Source organism: Cupressus sempervirens, chromosome 9, assembly GCF_028749045.1.
Source record: "Cupressus sempervirens isolate cs-2001-9-10 chromosome 9, ASM2874904v1, whole genome shotgun sequence".
Lineage (NCBI taxonomy): Eukaryota > Viridiplantae > Streptophyta > Pinopsida > Cupressales > Cupressaceae > Cupressus > Cupressus sempervirens.
The window spans coordinates 812,413,347-812,432,368 of NC_143126.1; the positions used below are offsets into that span (position 1 = coordinate 812,413,347).

The window sequence follows — 19,022 nt, forward strand, 5'->3', positions numbered from 1 at the left end:
ACACATATAATAGTCATCCACCATACTTGTAGTTTACATGTATAGCTTATTCAATTTTTTATAATCAGTCTGATAAAGGAAGATAGGGGACATTTATATATATTAACATATTAACGTAAACGAAATTTTAACTAAATTAGAAGACAGATGCTTTAAAAAATAGAAAGAGCATAAAAGAACCAATGATGCTTTGTACCATACAATTAAATAAATTTATTCATTTCAATCTGTCCACCAACTCTTTTAATAAATGAATCTTTGAAGGTGGCCATCCTCGTATTATACATGCTTTGAATAAATCTTATTCTCTGAAGAGATTTTTAACAAATTCCTCAACATTTTGAAATAGACATTTTTAACTGAGCTTGTCCCAATTTTAATTTTCTCCAATCACAGTAGAGATATCATTCTCGACTGACATGACAGGGGAACCTCGCAGGCCAAGGAAAAGTACAAGAATTCAGATTAAAAATACCAACATAAAAGCCATTAAAATAGATTGATATTCTTTCCATGCACTATTAAATGAATAGCCCAATTGCAGCCAAATTTAGGAAATGATTAAACATGTTGTTTTTGGTTGTGAAAGAAAGCAGATCACATGACTGTGAAGAGAGATTGACCAACGGTGTACAATGGTAATTACACAGTCGGCAGGTCATCCAAAAACAATAATGCCAGTTGAACCAAAAAATTAACATCATTTTTCAGTGACCCACGAGGAATTCATCTGTTATTTATATGCAAATGAGGAGCCTTCACAACAGCATATGCAGATTATTCAATCAAGATCACTTTTTTTTGCTTTTAATAGTTTATAAAAAAGAGTTCTTTCATTTCATTGATCAGTAGATATGGTGTGCAAATCTTGTAAAGAAGAGTCTAAGCAGAGGAAGAAATATACGAGGGGGCTCTGGTCTCCTGAAGAAGATTGTATATTGAAAAATTATCTTCTCAAATACGGCCATGGATATTGGAGTGAAGTTCCTAAACGAGCTGGTTCGTTGAAACAATTCTTTTAGCCATTTTGTTTCATCAATTTAGTTCATTGTCTGTTTGTAGGCTTAAATTCTATTTGGGTTTTGAAATCTTTTGTAGGCTTAAATTTTATTTGGGTTTTGAAATCTTTTGTAGGATTAAATTTTATTTGGGTTTTCAAATCTTTGTAGGTCTTAAAAAGACAGGAAAAAGTTGTAGACTTCGGTGGATCAATTACCTGAGGCCCGGCTTGAAAAGAGGAAATTTTTCCTGCCAAGAGCAAAAGATTATCATTGATGCTCATGCAATTCTGGGGAACAGGTTAATCTCAAGTTTTGATCTTATGTTTTCAGCTGATTCTACCTTGGTTCTCAGTTCAAAAGATCTCAGTCTATTTGAGTTGATATGAAAAAGGCTTCAGATGTACTACTTGTTAGCCCTTCTGATGATTCTAGATGATTCTAGAACCAATATCTTATTTTTAGAGTAAACAAAGTCCATTTAGACTTAAACAACTCATTTGGAAGTTTTATTTGTATTCTACTTTTAGATTTTTGATTTGTGGAAGTAAAACATTTGAAATCATACTAATTCTGTCTCTACAATCACATCACTGACAGTGTATGTACAATCACCATTCTTGCACTCTTTGGCTTTGGGCAAAATGTTCACAGTCTATTTGAATTGATGTAAAAACCCTCCAAATAAAAAGACAACAAGTTGACTGTTAAGACAAACAAAGTGTCTACACTTGATTGTTTCACTGGTTGGTAGCTCGCAGGCCTCTGTCTTTGCTAGATTGTCTCATAGGTGTGAACTTTCCATCAAAAAAAAATAAATTATTTATTATTTGAAACGAATATCGTCCATTTTAACTTGAACAACTCAAGTTAAGTTTTTATTTGTTTTATTGACTCATCTGAAATTGGTGATTGTTTTTAACTTACAAGTTATTCATGTTTAAATTCTTACATTTTCTTGAACAAAATTACAGGTGGTCCAATATTGCTTCAATGCTCCCTGGGCGTACTGATAATGAGATAAAGAATTTCTGGCACACCCATTTGAAGAAGAAGATCAACATCTCAGGCACAGATGCAAATGCCAACAACAAGAGTCTTGTGGAGTGCACAAGAACACTCACAGATCCAGTTGACATGCAAATGGATTGTTTTGTTACAATGCCGTTTGGCAATACTGACTGCTCAAGAACAAGTTTACATGGTGTTGGTTTTGAAGATATCTTGCCCAAATGCCTTCCAGAGGATAATTATTCGTCTGAGGACACTCTGTCCTCTCAAGGGTTGTATTCAGATCAGAGTGAAAGACCCAGTTTTGACATCATGGGTTGTTATAACTCAGTGGTGTGCCCACAATCAACAATGGACTCAAGAAATCTCAGCTGCATGAGTAATTATCAGATGGGTTTTCTGAATGCATTGTCTGAAGAAATAAAGCAGATTATCAATAGCTCGGAACTCCACATGCCAATCTTGTCTAGGAGTGGCTCAAACAATTCAAATTCTGCAACAAGTGTGAATGGAATGAATTACAATGAAATTGCTGCTTGCTGGACTTGGATGGATTTCAACTAAATGAGAGCCTCATTAAATCTATCAGAGGGTAGAACTTTCTCAACACCTGACTTCAAGGTAGCCTTAAATAGCAAAGGTATTTATTGTTGCCTATTATATAATACGTTTTCACGGTCTGTACAAAATATGTAGAGAACTCATGATTGAATCCTGTAAAGGGCTATTTTTTCCCTATTTTTGTCATTTGCTCAATAAAACAGTATCTATGAGTGAAGGGAAACGCGGAAAGTTACATATGGAAAAGAGTTGGTAAGTGTAAATAACTAGTGAAGTATCGATGAAGTAAGGAAAAATTAGAAACAGGAGCTTTAAATATATCAAATGGTTTAGAGATATTCATCTTTGCAAGTTGATTGGTTTACAATGTAAACTTTTTTTTGTTTCTTGAGATAGAAACATTGTTTGTGGTATTTAGTCAATAAGTCTATAACTATTTGTTTGTTTGTTTATTGGTCATTTAATTGTATTGTGATTATCATTTTAATAGTAATTATATTGAGAGTAGTTGATATATATATGAATTATGGATTTAAAACTATGATTTAGATTTAATATTTAATTGAAATTATTTACTATTCTATTTGTTAGGTAGTATGAGAGAGTACGAATGGCTTAAACATCACACACTAAGGCTTGATTCCTAGTGTAAAGGTGTTAAATAGTCAAGGTTTGACTTACTTTTCCAAGCTTAATTTCTTCCTTAGTGTGTGATGTTTAAGGCTAGCCAAGAGAGTAGAGTCTTTTGTTTATTCTAATAAACTAGCGAAAACAAGAGAACACGTTTCAAATATTTAGTACAGACACATAAACCAAGCAATAATAGAGCCAAACCTATTTTCTTGTATAAGAACATAAAAAGCTACAACACACTAAAATCTCAAAGATAGGAAGGAGTAACCCACAAAGCACCTATTTTAAAATGAAATCAAAGTAGATGCATTATCATATGCCTATTTTTTAGAGACCACTACCATTGGTTGAGGAGATGCTAACATGAACAAATTTCCAAACTCCCATTTCTATAGCTTAAATGCAAGACTCACACAAAGTAACCCTACTCCAAAAATTTGAGAAAGAAATTGGTTACTTGCATGGCTCATTGATTTTAGAACTTTCTACAACATTGACCTGTGGAGTGAAGGGAAATACTTAAGTCAAAAATATTTATAGAAATTAAGTTCTCATTGCTAACTCTTGGAGTACAAAGTTGTCCAATTATAATCACAACTCCTACCATTTCAAAAATGGCTTCTAGTTATATTAATGATCCATCCCATGGGGACTAAAAACATGAAATTTACTACTAGAAATAGGTAATAGTTATTAGATGTGAGCCTAAAAAACCCATAAAATTACCTTTGAATCATAACTCTTCTTTTGTAGAAAATATAATTAAGACTATAGTAGTAACAAACTCTAATGAATTTGATTATAAACATGGATCTAATATTTGAATTCAAAAAAAATTGATAATCTTCTAAGTTAGCACATTTATTGCAATACTCAATACTGCTAATTTTGAAATGGATTAGTCTTTTACAATCTAATAAATGGTATAGAGGTCATTTCCTTTTTCTCAATAGTTAGTAATAATGATCCTAAGATTGACCCTAGGAGAAAAAACAAAGTAGAAATATAGCACAACCTTATTAAGAAATAAAATTTATTGCTTAGCTAGTTAAGAAATCAAAATCATGTCAAACATTGTAAGGGGAATGATAAACACAAATATTGAACTTTTCAACTTGATCCATCTAAGGCTGGTGTTTATATTTGATAAAGATAGACAAATACATCTTCTGAGATTGCTACAACAATGTAATTTATCATGATTGAACAATGTAATTTTAAAGTTAAATTCATTAGCGCATTTTAAGAGAAGAATTTTGATTGTTGAATTCTTTTAAATAGTGAGATAGATGAGAGATCATTAATTTTTTTCAATATATTCGTAATTTGATAATATAATGCATGAAAAGTTTATTTGACGATTTTTAAAAAAAATGTATTTTATAAGATAAGATTAAATAAAACATAATAGTTTTCATGGAATGTTAACTTCTATTTACTCTTTAATTATTCTTTTAAGAAATGTACCCTATTGGAAAATATTATCTCTGTAAATGAACCATTTTTGTAAAGATTTTTAATTTTTGAATATCCTTATTTTTAATTTTTTAATAAATTATTAATTAAATTTAAAAAATCATAATAAAACTCATACACAATATCCTAATTCAAGATTGAGAGCGACATGCTTTGCCATTTGTCAATATGACATGGGTTTTAATTGTGGCCTTCCCTTCATCATGTAAGAATTTCAACCAACACATCACATGTCCCTAGAGTGCTAAATGGTTCTATCCAACTAGTGGGCTCAAGTTCCCTCTATAATATTCCACGTGGTCATTTCACAAGGAGGAGGAGAAGATAAAAATGCGGCTATCCTCCCTACAAACTGTACAATTGACCAATTTTCAAAAAATTGAAAACATCTTGGATTTTTTTGAAAATTCCACCATTTGATCTTCATGATCTGCATAGTTTGTAGTCGAAAACAACAACAAAATTAGAAAAAATACTACTTTTTTGTGAATTTGGAAAAAAAAATTTGTCTTTGTTATGAATAGTGCATTTCATCTAGAGATTAGCTTGTCCTTGAAGATATGACATGTGGGCATCTTGAATGGATATTTGAGGGGATTAATTCTTATTCAGGAGGGACTATTGCACCAATTTGCCACCTATTATTCCTATTGACCACATGCTTCCACTCATGTATTTCTCTGAGCTCATTATTTCTTCTAGTTTCGACATAGTTTTCAATAAAGCTACCCCCGATATGATTATAAGGGATATGGTCGTTGGGTTGCAATATTTGCAAAGGTACGATAACCAAGTGTAACAAGTGCTACACAATCCCCTATAGTAAATTGTATTCATTTTATTGAATATAATTATTAATTTATAGTACATTTTTAATAAGTTTAATTTAATAGTACAAAAAATTTCTAATAAATAAATTCTTAAATATAATTAGAAATAATTAAATAGAATAGTTTTTTTAAAATTCACTTTTATATTCATTCTTCCTAACTAAATAGTTTTGAGTGAGAAATTTCAATCCAATTATAGTGTTTAGAAACCAACTACAATATAAAAAATTAATAAGGTATGACAACAACATCATCTTTGAGATTCATGAAACAAGAGTACATGTATAAAAAGAATCTTACATCACTATAAATGAAGGTCATAAGATATAAGCTCAAGGTTCTAAACTTATATCATAAGACCTTAAATTATATATATTGCAATACTAGACATTTCTTTAATATAATATTTATAGCAATGATAATTTATTTTACTAAAAAGATATTATAATTTTTTTTAAAAAAATGAATAGAATATATGTAACTAATTCTTAATTTATTTTTAATCTGTTGTTCAATAATATTAATATTACTAGATATAATTTTATATTTAAAAATTATGTCAATTATAATGTATTAATGTCTTGTAATAATTAATTATCATTATTTACATATAAATGAGTGACATCAATATATCTATTTTCATATAAAATTATTTTAATTTACTAAATCCAACAAAATTTTACAAAAAAATCAAATATAATCTATTGACAATTTATGTAAAAGATCAAGTATAAACTAAGATATAATAGAAGTTATGTAACTCTTCATTTGACATCAATTTAGTTGAAAAAATGGTAATATGGAGAACCTCTAAGAAAAAGGGCTCCTATTTAACACAAAACCGATTGAGCCAATCAAATAATTTGTGGAGTATATACAATTTATAATTAAATAACAAAAATTTAGAAATATTTTAATTATTTAAAAATAATTATATGTGATTGGTTTAAACTAATTGAATTTTGCGAAAGTGAATGCAATAGGAAAGTACAATAATAGAAATCTAATTTCATATGCAAAGTGAGGACTAATTGTTAAGGGCAATCTGATGTGACCCAACTCTTAAACTTTCTATAATGGAGAACTTAGCATGCTATTCATTTTGCTTCATGTTAGGTTTTTTTTTTTTTTTTAAGAGAGAGTATTGTATGGAGAGAAAGGGGGATAATTTTTCTTTAAGAATTTCACTCTTATATAAAAGGCTATTCTAGAAAACCTTAAGATTGTAATGAGCATTTTGAAAAATATGTCAAATATGCTTGGAGCTCTTTGTCTTTTGAAGATTCATTTATTTTCAAGAATAGTTTTTGTAATTTTGATGACTTAATTTGTTGCATATAGGTTTCTACTATTAAAATTATGCTTTGGTCTTCTATGCATATGTTTTTCCTTATATGTTTCCTACTTTATGTCTCATGTTTAGATAGTTATTTGTATATCTATGATTGTTCCTTTAACTAGTCCAAACGATTTCCTTGATATTTCATTTTAGGAGTTATCTTGTGCATTTTAAAGCATTTCAAAGGATTTGTTAGATTACCTAAGTAGGATTAGCTTTTCTCCACCTTTCCCCTTAGCATAAAATGAAGAGTCATCTTTTAAAATCTTAGAAGCCATTCAATATGAACATGTAGATCCCACATTTTCCAAACTTCCCATAGGGCTATTTACCTAGGAGCAATTTTACGTGTTAACAATCTCATATTTTTTTTCCAATTATGGTGTAACTTTTTGTCCTAATCTGACATTCTATGTCCTAAATTTATCTAAACATATTCATATAGAATGATGTGCATCATGGATAAGCACACCAAGTTGTTGGTCAATTAAGTGGCCACATGCAAAACAAAATCAAAATGTTGCATAACCTGCATAGGTTATTTAAATTTTTTAAAAATCTGGCTTGGTAAAACTAAGCCTCAAAAAAGGAATACAAAATTAAAAAATCTCCTCATAACCCATGCAACTTATGAACAAAAAGATTTTTTTCTAAAAACTCATACTAAATCGTAGTTTCTCATAACACATGTGAGTTTTATAACACTAAAACTTATGGATTTAGTTTTACATAAGCTACATAGTGGGAGAGGGGGGGAGAGGGTGTGGTAGAGAAAGAGCGGTGTAGAACCTAAAGAAAAAAACAAACAAGGAGGTTTAGAGTCCTTATATCAGATATTAAGATGTATTTATGTCATTGATTTAATATATTTGAGTCCTTTGAGTCAAAATGTGTATGCTACAAAACCCATTTGTAACAAGTTATCAAAATTGTGCAGGGAGGTCTTAAAGTGGTCAAGAATGTCAAAATATGAAAGAATGCCTTGCAAAGGCTAAAATTGATGTAAAATGTCCATTCAAGTCTATTTTAGGGTGATTAAAGTTTCCATGCAAATATTTTTCAACTTTAGAGTTAAACTTGTAAAAGTTGTAATGTAAAATGCATAAAATATTGTCAAAAATGTATAATGGTTAAAAGAATGTAAGGAGATGGTTTCAAAGGTGGGTTGGGAGTTATAAAAAACTACAACCACTATAAAAACTGATGTATGGTCAAACCAAAGAAAGAATAGAAGGAAAGAGATACATTTGAAACCAATTTGGAGTAATTCTAACTTGTTATTTTGATTAGTTTTTTAGTTTTTGTTGTGGTTCTAGGTCTTGTATGGTCATGTACATATTGGAAACCATGTATAATCTGTAGATTTTTATAGTTTAGTGAATAAACTTTATTTTGAATTTTGTTTGAGTTTATTTCATCGAGAAATGAATAAGTTATGTGCATTTGGGTACAAATTATTATTTGCATATCTGAGGATATTCAACTATAACTAGATTGAATTGTTTGGTCTGGACACATTTGGATAAGTTAGAATAGCTTATTATACTCAACGAAAAGATATTTAAACTAAATTTGTTTTCCCATTAGTTTGAGTCATTTTTATGAAAATGTGTGAAAGTTATGATAAGTTTGGTGAAAACTATCTTTTAATGATATTCATTGAAGTCACAATCGAAGATTTGTTCTTGTAGAATGCTTTATGAATTGAAAAGATTAATGGCTTGCAAATTTGGAAACTAACCTCACAAGTGGTCAATTTTAAACTGGTTTGGTTTCATTTCAATATTTTTTGAGAATGATATCAGATGCCCCAAGTAGGGTTTTAGGTTTTATTTTTGGTTTTTGATAGTATAATTAGGTCTTGATACATAGATCATAACTTGTAATTGGGTTGTTGTATTGGGCTTATATTTGTATATTTTTTAGAAAGACAAATTTTAATTTGTATAGTATCTGGTGTTAATTGTGTATGAGTATCTTGTTATGGCTTTAGTTAACATTACTCATATGGTTAAGGTTTTTTAAAGTTAGTGATTGCTATGATAGTTGTATAATTGATTCACACCCCCCTCTCAGTTATATTAGTGGACTATGTATTCTAAAACAACATTCCTTTCATGTACACTTATTTCATAATCCAAATGTACCTCACCTTCTATCTGCAACTCGGTTCTTGACTATAACTCAGTTCCTGAATGCAACTCGACATTCATTGTATGTGACTCAAAAATCACTAAAACTTGCTATTGATTTACAACTTGGTTAACAACACCTTTATTAAATTCCTTCATACAAGTATATAAAGGATTTTTCCTATTCAGGTTCCTTCATAGGTTCAACTTCATGTACCTTTGTATATTCATCAAACTTTATATTTTAAATTTCCACAACTTTGTTAGTGTTAATATTCAAACATTTATAAGCTTTAATTCTAGTGGAATAGCCAAGGAAGATACCTTCTTCACTTTTAGCATCTAATTTACCATTCTTGAAATCCTTAAGAATATATCATTTTCTTCCAAATACCTTAAAATATTTTACATTAGGTGAGTATCCATACCATAGTTCAAAAGGTGTTGAATGAGTACCTTTCTTGACTTGTACATAACTCAAGGTATAGATGGTTGTGCTTACAACTTCTCTCCAATATTTCAAAGCAACATTCTTCTCCATCATGAGTGTTTTGGCACAACCCATTATAGATCTGTTCCTCCTTCCAACAATCTCATTTTGTGGAGGAGTCCTAGGTGCATAAGTTTGTCTCTTGATTCCTCTATCATTATAGAACATATCAAACTCATTTGATGTAAATTCTCCACATCTGTTAGATCTTAGACATTTCAAAATTTTGCCTGTCTCCTTTTCAACTCTAGCTAATCACCACTTAAATAGTTGGAAAGCATTAGATTTTTATTTCAGAAACATAACTGTCATCATCCTAGTATAATCATCAACAAATAGGATAATTTACGTGTCACCTTTGTAGCTTTGCACATCAATTGGTCTACATAAGTTAGTATGAACTAAATCTAGAATTTCTTTAGAGGTGTGAGTCTTACTTTTAAAATTAGATTTTTTCATCTTTCGTAACTAACATTTTTTGCAAATCATATTGTCAGATGCTCTTTTCATGTTACTAATATTGACTAATTATCAAAGTTAACATGACATAACCTCTTGCACCATAACCACACATAATCAGATTATACAAATAGACAAGTAGCATCATTCATGTCTAGATAAAATAAATTACCTCTAGTTTGATCACCGTTTCTAATTAGTTTCTCATCAATGTCATAGATCTTTTCTTTCTTCTTCTCAAACTCAACTTTGCAACTTGAACTATTTAGTTGTGGCACACTCAACAAGTTATAGTTAAATACTTCTATATAATAAGCATTGTCACACATGATCTTTTTTATCAGTTTGATTGCTCCTTTATCGTTTATTTGACATAATGCATCGTTACCAAACTTTACACTATTTTTATTTTATTAATCAAGGTTAATGAACTTACTTTTATCTCCAATCATGTGATGTGAACATCCACTGCCAATGATCCATCTATTACTCTTGTTCACATAAGATACTAGTGCAGTTGCCTCATCCTCATCAGAATCATCCTTCATTGCAACATACACCACTTCATCATTATGGTCATCAGATCCATCTTTGGTTTCCTCTTTAACAATGTAGCAAGATTTCTTTCCTTTATCATTATAATCATTGCTATCCTCATCTCTTTTACTTCTGTATTTGTCTCCACTTCTATTGTTATTCTTCTCTAGACATTTAGCAACAATATGACCAACCTCATTACAATTAAAGCACATGATAGGTAGCTTACCTTTGAATTTGCCTTTACCTCTATGAAATCTCCTTGCCAACAATGCTCCAAGCTATTCTACATCCTCCTCATCTGTATCACATTCATTAGAAACATATTTGACCTTTTTCTTTTTCTCTTTAGGTTCCTTTAATGTCACTTTATCTTTGAAAGAATATTCAACATTTTTAGTTTTGAAATTATCAAAATTAGAGAGTTCAAAGGCGGTGAGTCTACCCATTAAACCTTCAAGCCTCAGATTACTACCAAGTATACATCTTAGTTCTTGTGTGACAAAAAATCTAATAGTATAGATAGGCAGTAGTGTTCTTAGTACTTTTCTTATTACAATCTCATCATCAATAATACCATTAGCTCCTCTAATAGCATTAACATCTTTTATTCTAGAGCAATATTGAACAATGTTCTCACCTTCTTGCATTCTCATGTCATCAAAATTACTTCTTAAACTTTTAGATTTGGCTCTCAAAACATTTGTATCTCCTCTATAAATTATGTGTAAAGCATCCCATATCTTCATTGTAGTGTCACAATCCTTGATGTCATTGCTTGATTGTTCATTGCAGTAACTTAGGGCAGAGGCAAAATCCAACATTGCTTGATTGTGTTCTTTCTTCTTTTTCAGATCATTAGTAGTTAGGGCTCCAACATGATCAACATACTCAATGGTGATGGTAGATTGTGTATGATCTTCAAGACCTCGTAGGTGGAGCTTTATCAAACTTTTCTACTTAGGAAATTTCTCCTTGTTAAGCTTGGGCACCTCTCTTTTAGACATCTTTGATCTTTAGCTTTCAACATTTTCAAACTGATCCTCACAAGTACTATGGCTCTGATACTAATTCTTAAAATTCTTTACACTAACTAAGGGGGGGTGGGGGGTGAATCAGTTATCTAAGGTCTAGATGTACAATTAATTTTTTTCAATTCTTAGTAGATCCATATCCATAAAAATTCAACATGCATGTATCCATTAGATCATACAATACTTTAACTTTGTAGGTTACTATCCTAGGTCAAAATAACTTTGTAAAAATCTAAATAGTAAATACCATAAGAACAATCACACAATTTGACACAAGGATTTTATGTTGAAACCCAATTTTGGAAAAACCACCAATAACATGCTACTAATTCTCACTCTTCTGAAGTGATGCCCTGTGAAAGGCCAACCCTATTAAAGGTTACAATACACACTGTTAAATGTGATCTGGTTAAAGGATTTCAATCACCATGTTAGGAGTGAGCCTTGTTAGAGGAATTTAGACCATTCCATTAGAATGTCACCTAATTAAAGGATTTACAAATGATTGTTAGGTCAACCTTAATCCAAAGGATTTTATCCACACTAGTACTATTATTAGAAAGTAATAATAGGACTTGATTTGATAAAAAATTACAACTCAATTGCAGATTATAGATCTTTGTTTCAGTCCTTCATTTTGCTTGGCATTCATACACTTCAACTTTGATAGATTGTTCACCCTTCAAGCATTCATCCCCTTAAGCCTTCTTTCTTTGCATGTCAACTGCAGTCACCTCTGTTCAACCACTAGATGAAACAATACCCTAGATTTTTGTCATCCTTAGGTTCTCACACATGACAACCTTTGCTTCTAACCAACTATCTCTATAAATAGAGAATTTATATCTTTTGCCGCTTAACCACAATCGTCCATTTTAGGGTTAGGTAGGATATAATGAGTCTACCCACTTTTCCATTTGGTTCCTCTAGAAACTTCCTCTCAATCTTCCTTGAATTCACCTCAAAATGGTTTACCTTAAATTCTGTGCAACCACCTCATCATAGTTATCTTCCACATGATTCACATAATTTAAGAAATCAAATTAGTGCTCAAATTTGTCAAATCTTCAATTTAACATTGTTTGTTGTCACTCGACATCTATATTATTATGTCACTCAACCAACACTAGTTCACTCAGCAAACACTAGATTTTACTAATGCTTGACACCAACTAAACTTTACTCGGCATATACTGTCATTCACTCGACTTGCACTATTTTTCTTCTTTGCTCGACACCTCTTGATTTTCACTTGGCTTCTATTGATTTCTGCTATGCTTGCACTAACTACTCGACAAGACTTGGTAGACACTTTTCTTACTTGATCTTTTTCTAGTCTTAACTTGAGTAGTCTTTCATTTCATACTTTAAGTAGATAACTAATGCGCTATGTGATCAATGTCTTACTTGGTCTTAGTGCTTCTTTTACATACCAAATAACTCAGCCTTTCTTTAGATGTTCTTGTTACCTCCTCTTTTCAAATCCTTTTCATCAATCAACCAAATGATAGCTTTCAACCCAAAAAAGCAATTGTCTCACCAATAGGTAGCAAGTTTGACAACATTGAAAAAATAATGATTGTTCTATTACAGGTTTTTCACTTCAAAATAATCTCTTTTCAACAGTTTGTAATATAAATATATACCACCATGTTAAGCACACATAAGGGAGATATTCCTTTGCAAGTCACCTAGTTAGGGATTAATGTATAAAATAAATTGATATTTGTAAAAGAAGGCATGCCTTCTTCAACTCCTTATGTTTTGATGAGGCAATTGTACTTTCTAAAACATGACTTAGGTCCCAAGCTACACTGAGGGTTTTCTTACACCTTCTTTTTCCATTGGTCCCTATAGTTTGAATGAGGTAAAATATGTAATCTTGTAAAATTTTGTTAAAATAAAAAAATTAGGACTTTTATTTAATTAATAAATAATTTAAAAGATGTAAATTATTTCTTATGTCAAAGGATAATGAATGATTCTATTTCTTTTTTCAGGCCATGAAATATTTCTCTTTTCTATATGATATACAATGAAATAATTATAATTAAAATATTCACCAACCAATGAAATAATTATAATTAAAATAATTCACCAAACAATGAAATAATTTTATGATTCCACTTCAGAAATCAGACATAATTCCTCATTCACTCTATTCCTTGTCATCACACCTTTATCCTTGCTCCCAATTATCTTCAATGATGCTTTGTACCAGATACAATTAAATATATTTATTCATTTCAATTTGTCCACCAATTATTTTAATTAAGGGTCCGTTTGGTTCTTGGAAGATGATAGGAATTGGCTTTTTCAAAACCTGGAATTGAAAATTTGTGCATTTGTTTCAAAATTTGCAAAATGGAATTAGCATAGGAGACTTTCAATTTTGCCTCAAAACCAGGGTTTCCAACTTCCTAAAAAAAGTAGGAATTGAAATTCAAAACCTAGTTTTGTTTTTTAAGGAGTGTAAAAACAATAGATTGGACTACTCTTTAAAATTTGCCATCAACTTCAAGCTCACGCATAAAAATGTGTCTTCACACACATTTTTCGAGTGAAACAAATAGTTTCAATAAAATCCCAAAAATCAGAATCAAGATATACAAAATCTTGATTTGGCTAAACCAAAGTTTGTAGAACTCGGGGTTTTTTAAATTCCACGAACCAAACGAACCTTAAATGAATCTTTGAAGGTGGCCATCCTCGTATTATACATGCTTTGAATAAATCTTATTCTCTAAAGAGATTTTTAACAAATTCCCCAACATTTTTAAATAGACATCCGTACTGACCTTGTCCCAATTTTAATCTTCTCCAATCACGTAGAGATGTCATTCTCGACTGACATGACAGGGGAACCTCGCAGGCGAAGGAAAAGTACAAGAATTCAGATTAAAAATACCAACATAAAAGCCATTAAAATAGATTGATATTCTTTCCATGAACTATTAAATGAAAAGCCCAATTGCAGCCAAATCTTAGGAAATGATTAAACGTGTTGTTTGTGGTTGTGAAAGAAAGCAGATCACATGACTGTGAAGAGAGATGGACCAACGGTGTACAATGGTAATTAGACAGTCGGCAGGTTATCCAAAAACAATAATGGCAGTTGAACCAAAAAATTAACATCATTTTTCAGTGACCCACGAGGAATTCATCTGTTATTTATATGCAAATGAGGAGCCTTCACAACAGCATATGCAGATTATTCAATCAAGATCACTTTTTTTTGCTTTTAATAGTTTATAAAAAAGAGTTCTTTCATTTCATTGATCAGTAGATATGGTGTGCAAATCTTGTAAAGAAGAGTCTAAGCAGAGGAAGAAATATACGAGGGGGCTCTGGTCTCCTGAAGAAGATTGTATATTGAAAAATTATCTTCTCAAATACGGCCATGGATATTGGAGTGAAGTTCCTAAACGAGCTGGTTCGTTGAAACAATTCTTTTAGCCATTTTGTTTCATCAATTTAGTTCATTGCCTGTTTGTAGGCTTAAATTCTATTTGGGTTTTGAAATCTTTTGTAGGCTTAAATTTTATTTGGGTTTTGAAATCTTTTGTAGGATTAAATTTTATTTGGGTTTTCAAATCTTTGTAGGTCTTAAAAAGACAGGAAAAAGTTGTAGACTTCGGTGGATCAATTACCTGAGGCCCGGCTTGAAAAGAGGAAATTTTTCCTGCCAAGAACAAAAGATTATCATTGATGCTCATGCAATCCTGGGGAACAGGTTAATCTCAAGTTTTGATGTTATGTTTTTAGCTGATTCTACCTTGGTTCTCAGTTCAAAAGATCTCAATCTATTTGAGTTGATATGAAAAAGGCTTCAGATTTACTGTTTGTTAGCCCTTCTAACAAAAAGGGCTACATTACAGTCTGTAGGGCAAACAAAGTGTCTAGGTGATTCTAGAACCTATATCTTATTTTTAGAGTAAACAAAGTCCATTTAGACTTAAACAACTCATTTGGAAGTTTTATTTGTATTCTACTTTTAGATTTTTGATTTGTGGAAGTAAAAGATTTGAAATCATACTAATTCTGTCTCTACAATCACATCACTGACAGTGTATGTACAATCACCATTCTTGCACTCTTTGGCTTTGGGCAAAATGTTCACAGTCTATTTGAATTGATGTAAAAGCCCTCCAAATAAAAAGACAACAAGTTGACTGTTAAGACAAACAAAGTGCCTACACTTGATTGTTTCACTGGTTGGTAGCTCACAGGCTTCTGTCTTTGCTAGATTGTCTCGTAGGTGTGAATCCTCCATTAAAAAAAAAGCTTATTTGTTATTTGGAACAAATATCGTCCATTTTAACTTGAACAACACAACTCAAGTATTAATTTTCTTTATTGACTCATCTGAGATTGGTGATTGTTTGTTATTTACAAGTTATTCATGTTTAAATTCTTATATTTTCTTTAAAAAATTACAGGTGGTCCAATATTGCTTCAATGCTCCCTGGGCGTACTGATAATGAGATAAAGAATTTCTGGCACACCCATTTGAAGAAGAAGATCAACATCTCAGGCACAGATGCAAATGCCAACAACAAGAGTCTTGTGGAGTGCACAAGAACACTCACAGATCCGGTTGACATGCAAATGGATTGTTTTGTTACAATGCCATTTGGTAATACTGACTGCTCAAGAACAAGTTTACATGGTGTTGGTTTTGAAGATATCTTGCCCAAATGCCTTCCAGAGGATAATTATTCGTCTGAGGACACTTTGTCCTCTCAAGGGTTGTATTCAGATCAGAGTGAAAGATCCAGTTTTGACATCATGGGTTGTTATAACTCAGTGGCGTGCCCACAATCAACAATGGACTCAAGAAATCTCAGCTGCATAAGTAATTATCAGATGGGTTTTCTGAATGCATTGTCTGAAGAATATCCATTTCCACAAGAAATAAAGCAGATTATCAATAGCTCAGAACTCCACATGCCATCCTTGTCTAGGAGTGGCTCAAACAATTCAAATTCTGCAACAAGTGTGAATGGAATGAGTTACAACGAAGTGGGTTTGGGCATGGGTGAGGACTATAATTTGATTGGAAATTGCTGCTTGCTGGACTTGGATGGATTTCAACTAAATGAGAGCGTCATTAAATCTATCAGAGGGTAGAACTTTGTCAACACCTGACTTCAAGGTAGCCTTAAATGGCAAGGGTATTTATTGCTGCCTATATATAACACATTTTCACATTTACTAGCATTGTGAATGGAAAGGTGAAGTCTGTACAAAATATGTAGAGAACTCATGATTGAATCCTGTGAAGGGCTATTTTTTCCCTATTTTTGTTATTTGCTCAATAAATCAGTATCTATGAGTGAAGGGAAACACGAGGAAAGTTACGTATGGAAAAGAGTTGGAAGTGTAAATAACTAGTGAAATATCGATGAAGTAAGGAAAAATTAGAAACAAGAGCTTTAAATATATGAAATGGTTTAGAGATATTCATATTTGCAAGTTGATTGGTTTACAATGTAATTTTTGTTTCTTGAGATAGAAACATTGATTGTGTTATTTAGTCAATGAGTGTCTATAACTTTTTTTTTGGTTTATTGGTCATTTAATTGTATTATAGGTATTATTTTAATAATAATTATATTGAGAATAGTTGATGTATATATATGAATTATGGATTTAAAACTATGATTTAGATTTAATATTTAATTGAAATTGTTTATTATTCTATTTGTTAGGTAGTATGAGAGAGTAGGGTGTTTGTTTCAATAAACTAGCAAAAATAAGAGAACAAATTTCAAATATTTAGTAGAGACACATAAACCTTGAGCAATAACATAGCCTAACCAATTTTCTTGTATAAGAACACGAAAATCTACAACACACTAAAATTTCAAAGACAGGAAGGAGTAACCTACAAAGCACCTATTTAAAAATGAAATCAAAGTAGATGCATTATCATATGTCTATTTTTTAGAGACCACTACCATTGGTTGAGGAGATGCTAACATGAACAAATTTCCAAACTCCCATTTCTATAGCACAAATGCAAGATTCACACAAAATAAGCCTCCTCCAAAATTTTTAGAAAGAAATTGGTTACTTGCACGACTCATTGATTTTAGAACTCTCTACAACATTGGTGTGGAGTGAAGGGAAATACTTAAGTCAAAAATATTTATAGAAATTAAGTTCTCATTGCTAACTCTTCGAATACAAAGTTATCCAATTATAATCAAAACTCCTACCATTTCAAAATGGCTTCTAGTTATCTTAATGATCCATCCCATGAGGACTAAAAACATGAAATTCACTACTAGCAATAGCTAATAGTCATTAGGTGTGAGGGTAAAAAACCCATAAAATTACCTTTAAATCATGACTATAGTACAATAACAAACTCTAATGATTTTGATTATAAACATATATGGTTCCCTCTACAATATGCCACGTGGTCATCTCACAAGGAGGAGAAGAAGATACAACATGTGGGCATCTTGAATGGATATTTCCAGGGGATTAATTCTTATTCAGGATGGACTATTGCACCGATTTGCCACCTCTTATTCCTATTGACTGCATGCTTCCACACATGTATTAATGTGAGCTCATTATTTCTTCTAGTTTCGACATAGTTTTCAATAAAGCTACCCACAATATGATTATAAGGGACCAAGTAACAAATGCTACATAGTGCCTTATAGTAAATTGTATTAATTTTATTGAATATAATTATTAATTTTTAGTATATATTTTTAATAAATTTAATTTAACAGTATAGAAAAGTTCTAATGAATAAATTCTTAAATACAATTAGAAATAATTAAATAGAATAGTTTTTAAAAAAAAAACACTTCTATATTTATTCTCCCTAACAAAATAGTTTTGAATGAGAAATTTCAATCTAATTATAGCTTTTAGAAACCAATTGCAAGATATAAAACTAATAAAGTATGACAATATCATCATCTTTGAAATTCATGAAACAAGAGTACATGTATAAAATAAATCTTACATCACTATAAATGAAGGTCATAAGATATAAGCTCAAGGCTCTAAACTTATGTCATAAGACCTTAAATTACATATATTGGAATACTAGACAATTCTTTAATATAATATTTATAGTGATGATGATTTATTTTCCTGAAAATAAATTATAATTTTTAAAAAAAAAATTGAATATAATATATCTAACTAATTCTTAAAAGTTTTTGTTTTTTTGTTGTTCAATAATATTAGTAGTTAAACCCTCTCCATTACAACAAGGTACTAATAATAATATTGTAGAAGCGCATGTGTTAGTTGTAGGTTTAGTTCTTACTAGAATAGGTGGATTTCAACACATACAAGTGGAAGGTGACTCAGTGGTTATTATTAATGCATGTATTAAGTGAGAATCACATAATTGGAGACTTGCATATATATTACAACAAATTTGGCTACTATTAGATACTTTTCAAGAAATATGTATGTCACATACTCTTCGCGAAAGGAATATGGTGGCAGACTACATGGCCAACCAGGGGTGTGAGGGTCTAGATATTGA

General features: G+C 30.9%; 1 pseudogene; it reads left to right on the plus strand.

The window, feature by feature from the left end:
* The first annotated feature begins 854 nt into the window (after nucleotides 1-854).
* LOC149541181 (transcription factor MYB82 pseudogene) lies at nucleotides 855-2,573 on the plus strand (annotated as a pseudogene).
* Nucleotides 2,574-19,022: the final 16,449 nt, after the last annotated feature.